General features: G+C 41.4%; 1 long non-coding RNA gene across 2 annotated transcripts in view; it reads left to right on the forward strand.

Annotated features, from left to right (window-relative positions):
- Window positions 1-5,640, forward strand: part of LOC130012160 (uncharacterized) — a 38,758-nt gene extending 33,118 nt beyond the window's left edge. For both annotated transcript variants that reach the window (XR_008787508.1, XR_008787509.1), the window contains exon 5: window positions 5,502-5,640. This is a non-coding gene — a long non-coding RNA (uncharacterized LOC130012160). The remainder of the gene's footprint in view (window positions 1-5,501) is intronic.
- The last annotated feature ends 2,137 nt before the right edge of the window (window positions 5,641-7,777 follow it).

Raw genomic sequence — 7,777 nt, forward strand, 5'->3', positions numbered from 1 at the left:
TTGATATAGTGCACACCCTTGTTAGGGGACTATATGGGATTCCCCCAAAAATAAGCCTCCATTTTGAATTTGGCCCCCTAGCGGAATTAGCCATCACTTTTAGGAGAAATAGCAAAATTCATTGGATTCAGTGGGTCAGATTACAATAGAAACCAGCTTCATACCGAGGTCCGAGAGAATCTGTCCCGACTTTTACCCCACTAAATTAAAGTAAATAACCAGAAAATGTCTCATGTCGGCCATCTTGAATATTTAAATTTTCCGAAGGGTGCCAGGGTGGCATTACCCAGATTTTGAATCTACACATATATATTACATATAATCCACTCAAAACCTACATTTCAATATATTGCACATCATTTTAGTGAACTTTATGAATTTCCCTCTAAAATGAGCCTCCATTTTTAATTTGGCCCTCTAGCGAAATTAGCCATCACTTTCAGGAGGAATACCCTAGCTCATTGGATTCAGCGGGTCGAATTCTTCTAGAAACATATTCAAACCGAGGTCCGAGAGCAGCCGTCACATATTTTACCCCACTAAATAACCTTGAAACCGCCTCATGTCGGCCATCTTGAATATATAAAAATTTTCCCAATTCTGAATCAACACATATAGAAGATATATAATCCACCAATAAACATTAGGTGGACTATATTTCCATGCCAAGGCTTAAAATGGGGTTTGGCAACCGGACTTTATGGTTCGTATGTCAGTATCCACTGAGTTGAACCACTACTTATTATTCTTCATACGATTACTTAATCTTTTAATAGATATTACATACTCATGGAAATATGTAATACCCAAATTTCTCAATAAGCCTGACCCAGCTGATAAAGCCAAATTTTTTGGAGGGGGCGCTTGGCTGTTGTGTCTTATGGGAGAACCCCACCAAACAAACTCTCTAGCAATGGGCAGTGTGGTCCCTGGGGTGCTGAACAATTTCCAAGCAGTTTTAAGTGTACACACTTCAGCTACTCTAACCTAATTGCGAGGCGTGTCATTTTGGGCGTGTCTGTAAGGGGTAACCCACCGTACAATCGGTTTGGCAGTGATCATGCATGATTCCTGTTGTGGTGCTGAACAACACCAAAGCAGTTATAAGTGGTACATGTTTCAGCTAATCTAGCCTAGTTGCGGGACGGGGCATTTTGCACGTTTCTTTCAGGGGTACCCCACGGCAATATTTGTCTGGCAGTGGTAATTTATGATCCCTTTGGTGGTGCTGAACAACTTCCAAGCACTTTTAGGTGATACGGACTTCAGCTAATCTAGCCTAGTTGGGGGGGGGGGGGGTATTTTCGTCGTGTCTGTCAGGGTAACCCACCGCACAAATTGTCTGGCAATGATGATTCTTGGTTCCTGTGGTGGTGCTGAACAACTTCCAAGCAGTTTTAAGCGGTACAGATTTCAGCTAATCTAGCCTAGCTGTGGTCTGGCAATTACATAACTCTGTCGGGGGTACCCCACCACTAGAAATGTTTGTCAGGGTGTTTTTGTAATACTTAAAGATGTATGGTACACTGCTGTACCATTTTCATGTGGTACACTTTTGAGCTAATCTAGCTCAAGAATTCATACCCAGAATCGCAGCCCTCACAGCCACAGCCACCACCAGATGCCCGGCAGACTTACATTCTGATGTTACCAGATATGCATGCATTAATACCATATAGGTGAACATTGGTACAATTTTCAGCTAGGTTGACCCCCTGGGCTCTAATATCAAAACAATGGATCTAATGATCCGATACGGAAGTGTCCTTCACTAGATAAATATTAAAGTAGATAAACAAAAACGACACTAACACTGTTTTCATCGTCATATATTATTAAAACAACGTTTTGAAGAGGTATCGTCTTCTTCAGGGTAATAAATAAAATATTGAAAAATAATCTGTAAGGAAACAGAAATGACGTCATAGAGAACTCTGACGAAGAGTACCATAGCAATCAAAGCAGGAATGTGGACGTATCAGCATTGCTCTTGTGTGATTTTAAAAACGTCGACGTAATTGTTGTCGCCTTTGTCACAATTTTTATCCGATTTTGACGACACTTGGCATATACTAAGCAGCAAATGTTACTCTGAATAGATGCATTACATAAAACTTGCCAAATGTTTTATTGTAGATTTGTGACCACATCTCCAACTTTACCTGTTCTCTAAAACGCAACCTGACTTCTGAGATGGTAATGTGTTCTCCATGATTTTCATGTAACTCATGCTGCACATGCTGTTCACCGGGACCAGCTCTATAAAATGCACCCCTATACCTGGTCGAATCATTCACACTACAACGTCAGCAGCATGCCACGACAGCTCAGAGGAACCAGGTGCTTGGAAGACTCGACGCTGGTCACACTGGCCAAGCCGTTGCCAAACACTTCCAGGTCAATGGTCGGACCATCTACAGGCTTCAGCAACGCTTTCGGGCCACCAACACCACGGATGATCGCCCCTGAACTAGTAGACCAGTTACCACAAGGCGTCCAGATCGCCATGTTGTGCAACAGCACGTGCAGAATCCCTACACACAAGCATCTGAGACAGCACGTCAGACAGTGGGAACACACGGACGTCCAATCAGTACCGATACAGTGCGCCGACGTCTCACCAGAGAGAACATCCATTGCCGTAGACCTTACCGTGGACCGATCCTCACCCCTCGCCATCGACGTGAACGTCTACAGTTTGCCAAACAACACCAGAACTGGCGACACGGGCAATGACCAATGTGTCGGCCTGAACCAGAGAGTGGGTCCTATGGTGTTCCAAAATCTTGGTCCAAGGAGAGAAGGCGGCATCACAGCAGTGCGCTGCATCGATCAAGCTCTCAGACCCCACGGCATACTACATTTCGCACGTCACCGAAACAACGATTTCCAGCATGACAACGCGCATGCCCACACCGCCAGAGTTACTCGGGACTTTCTACAGCAGAACGGTGTCAACATTATGCAGTGGCCAGCCCTTAGTCCGGACTTAAACCCGATTGAACATCTTTGGGATGAAATTCTAAGGAGACTTAATAACGTCATACCGAGACCAAACACAGCCGATGGATTGCGCCAGGCTTTTCTGAGAGTGTGGTTCAAGGTACCGATGGCGTTCATCAAACATCTGGTCCACTCCATGTACAGACGCTGCGCTGCTGTTATTGACACTCGCGGTGGACACACCAGATACTGATCTTGGAATTGTGATGAATTAATCACTAATGTGTCAACATACTGTTCACAAAATAATGATTTGATCCATTTAGTAAGTCGTCTTCTAGAATGCCTCTCTGATTTTGAAATCGTACTACCCTTTTTTTTTTTGCTGTTTAGTATATATAGGTTTATAACCCAAAGATCTCTGTTCCTTTCTATATTGGCGCATGTCGGACCATAACTTCCTGGATTTTTAGCTTGTTCTCTATTTATCTCTTACAAAATGTGGGCGTATCTTGTATGACAACCGCTTGTTTTCAAACTTGTGAATCGGAGGGATACATTGCTTATCAAGTTTGGTCAAGATCCAAGTTTTCCTTTCGGATAAGTTACTGTCCAGACATGGCTGCTGTGTGGGCGTATTTCCACACTTTGTATGCTATCGTCATTGTCCCCCGCCTTTCGAAGAACGCAGAGGACTATTAAAATGGGTTTGTCTCTGTCCGTCCATTCGTCCGTCACACTTTTTGGGACACAATAACGCTTCTTCTATTTGAGCTAGAATGTTTAAACTTGATGTAGGGGGGTTGGATGGCTGAATGGTTAGCGTGTGCGCGCTGTATCATACAGTCTGTCATTGAGTCGACTGGCGTGGTTTCGAATCTCCGGTTGTACGTGGCAAGGAGTAGGGTCGCCTGTCCAACCTCGTGGGTTTTCTCCGTGTTCTCCGGTTTCCTCCCACTGCTAAAGACCCCTACGCGCAAGCGAATTATGTAAATAAAATTAAACCATATGTTAGTCCCGAAATGACCTAGTTTGTGTCGAGTGGACGTTAAACCCCATTTCTCTCTCTCTCTTTAAACTTGATGTAGGGGTTTATTAGGTCAATGCCTTGATGGAGTTCGAAGATGAGCATGTTCTGCTTAGGGTAAGCAGAGATAAGCAATTTGATTGGTTGATGCTTTGGGACACAATAACTCTCCTTCTAATTGAGGTAGAATGTTCAAACTTGGTGTATGCGTTCATTAGGTGAATGTCTTGATGGAGTGTGATGATAAACATTGTCGGGTAAGGAGAGTGATAAGCAATTTGATTGGCTAAGACTCTGGGACACGATAACTTTAGTTCTAATTAAGTGAGAGTGATGAAACCTGGTGTATAGTTTCATTAAATCAGTACCTTGACTAAGTTCGATAATGAACATTTTCTGCCCAGGGTAAGCAGAGCGATAACCAGTTTGATTGGTCGAGACTTTGGAACTCGATAACTCTCCTTCTAATTGAGCTAGAATGTTCAAACTTGGTGTAGGTATTTATTAGGCCAATGCTTAGCTTGGAGTTCAAAGTTGAGCATTTCTGCTTAGGGTAAGCAGATATAAGCAATTTGATTGGTTAATGCTTTGGGACAAGATAACTTTAGTTTTAATTAACTGAGAGTGATGAAACTTGGTGTATAGTTTCATTACATCAATACCTCGACTAAGGTCGATAATGAGCCTTTTCTGCTCAGGGTAAGGAGAGTGATAAGCAATTTGATTGGCTAAGACTTTGGGACACGATAACTTTAGTTCTAATTAGGTGAGAGTGATGAAATTTGGTATATAGTTTTATTCCATCAATACCTTGACTAAGTTCGATAATGAGCATTTTCTGCTCAGGGTAAGCAGAGCGGTAAGCAATTTGATTGGTCGAGAGTTTGAAACACAATAACTCATTCTAATTGAGCTAGAATGTTCACACTTGGCGTAGGTGTTCATTAGTTCAATGCCTTTTGGTCTTCGAAAGAATTATTAGTGAGCAGAAATTCGCTTATGTATCTGTTATCACCCGTCACTTCAGTCAGTTATATAGAGAGATAACTCGTGTTTTCCTTTTGCGTTCGTCACTTTCGATTGATTACGCATCTATCGTGGCAACGATATCTGTGATAAAATAATATTTGGAACGTGTTTAACCAGTTCTATCACATGTGATAATGACTGGCACCAATATTGTCCTTTAAACTTGATGTAGTGTTCATTAGGTGGATGATTAACATTTCGAGCTAAAGCTAAGCAATTTCATTGGTCTTTGCTTTGGGACAAAATAACTTTGATTCTATTTGATAGACAGTGATGAAGTTGATAATCAGTTTGATTGCTGGGCTTTTAAAAAAAATAAATGTGCGATTAACTAATATGTGCCATCTATTTATTTTGGGATTTCGACGTGGGACGTCAGCCTCACTGTTGGCTTGTTTACTTAAAGATTCACGGTGCGACAAAACTGCTTGAACGACGTAGCTGCCGGACAACCTATCTTTATATTGTTGGGATAAGTTTTTAATAAAATTGTATATTTTAGAGGATTTTGTGATGTGTGTTCACTACAATTAGAGATTTGTCCTATATGTCGTATGTTAATCGTGGAGAGAAGAGAAATTAGTGTAACAACTAGCAGCCCAGAAAATTCACCAAGTCCAGAACCAGATAGTTTTGACAGACCAAGTTAACTTCACCAATTCATCTTTTGTAAAATATCCTATCAAAACATTTTTATACACCACCCAATTCGTCACCCATGTCTGTTGGCCCATCCATAAACAATTGGCGATAGAGTCTAGAGTTTTGAACGGAATTTATATGAAGCATTGGGGCCATGAGAGGATGTTCAGCACTTGTTGACTTTTCATGCCAGGCTTGTCCCTGCTTTTTACGAAAACCGTGTTAACGCCACAGAAACTACAGGTTTAAACAGATTTTCTTCCAATTTTGTGTGAAGCAGTGGAGGGCGGATCTTATCGATTTTCAGTGCTCTACAACTTTTTGTTCCAGAGTTACTCTGTTAACGAGATAGTCAACAAATATGGGTGTGAAAAATTGGGATCATTTCCCAGGGTTACTCTCCAGGGTTACCTGTTACCTTGTTAATGAGATAGGGTCTGCAAACATGGGTGTGAAATATTGAGGTTAATGGGAGGGAGATCCCTGTTTATATTCAGTGCTCTAGGACTTTTCGTTTGTTCAAATATGATGTGAAGCAGTGAGGTTATAAATGGATGAACCCTATCAATTTTCAGAGTTTTGTGACCTTTCGCCCCCCCCCCCCTTATTACTGAAAACCGTGTTAATGCTACAAGGCTGCTATTTCCAAAGGATTTTATTCAAATTTAAGCGCTCCGTGACTTTCTGCCCTTGAGTTACACCCCTCCCCCCTTTAATTTAGAACAAATTTTCTTAAAATTTGGTGTTAAGCATTGGGGTCAGGAGAGGATGAACCCTATTTATATTCAACGTTCTGCAACCTTCGAGTGTTTCCCCCCCCCACCCCGCTTTCCAAAAACCTTGTAGTCCAGGAGGTAGCAAAGATTTAATAAGCATCTTGCGTACCAAAGGTTTGAGGCATTGAATTAGTAGATATGTGATCGGGGCCGCCAAAAACACAACTCTTTAAGTAATGATTTTGGTTTTAAATAACATCAAATTAACATTAATTAAAACAGGTTTAATAAATATCAACATATAGCAATTACATAAATAACATATTTAATCACAATAGCATTTTTGGCAATATGGAGGTACAGGAGTCCACTCATGGTCGTACCGAGCTGGGGCAACGCATGTCTAGGCAGTAGAAATTTTTTGTTTCTACAGATGGCACTTTCGTTGCGAAACTGAAAAGTCGGCACCTGAGAGCAGCTGAAGGCATGAGTCTGAGGCAGTTATAAGTAGGACAACTGCGGAATCTGAGTAGGAGTTGATTCCAAGGCCATGGTTGCTATAGGATTGTAACTTCGGATGAATAAAGCTCGGGTTGTAAATTTTGTCAGATTAAAACTATGAGCCAAAGTGATAAGATAATTATGATATATGTTTGAAGGGAAAGGGATTAAGCTACAGCTTAATTAAATGTCAAATGGAATTGCAGGTTGATGGGGGAACATGAGTGAACTCTAAGGCCTGTATTGAAAGCCCCCCAAAAAAGTAATAATTAAATTAAAATGATCTACATTTTGTTGAGATAATTTACTACATATACTCTTCAAAAAAGTAGGGGATATTTAGAAACAATACACAACTGCGGAAATGCACTGCTGTTTTTATTAGAGGTAACCAGTGTATGTTAAAAACAGGCCAATTGCCTACACATGAACATAAACAGTTCATATGGGTGCTTATTTGGCCCCTTTTCACTCGCAAAGAGATACACCGTCAAAAGTGAAAATGAACGTTTTTGATTTTTGTCTTAATAATGAGTAATTGCTCCATCAATCCTCAGACATTGAGCAATTCGTCGTGACGTGCTCCTAATCAACCGTCCAATCACGATTTGGGGCAATTTGACCCACTCCTCTTGCTGTGCCACGGCCAATTCTTGCAGTGTTGTCGGTTGACGTTGACGTCGACGAACACGTAACACACTAAACGTAACACACTAAAGCAAAGATACGCTAAACAGTAAATCTTATGCAAGAACCGATAGGAAAGCAAACATGGATAGATAAACCAGCACGCGTCAGTTTTCATCAACCCTTCCTTGAAGTGTCAAATTTGATAATGAACCCCTCTCACATGTATGGCACTATTGCGTGTCGCATGTGCAGCTCAGTGGTTCTTTTGGGGCGATAAGTTCTTCATCTG

The sequence above is a fragment of the Patella vulgata genome, chromosome 3 (assembly GCF_932274485.2).
Source record: "Patella vulgata chromosome 3, xgPatVulg1.2, whole genome shotgun sequence".
Lineage (NCBI taxonomy): Eukaryota > Metazoa > Mollusca > Gastropoda > Patellidae > Patella > Patella vulgata.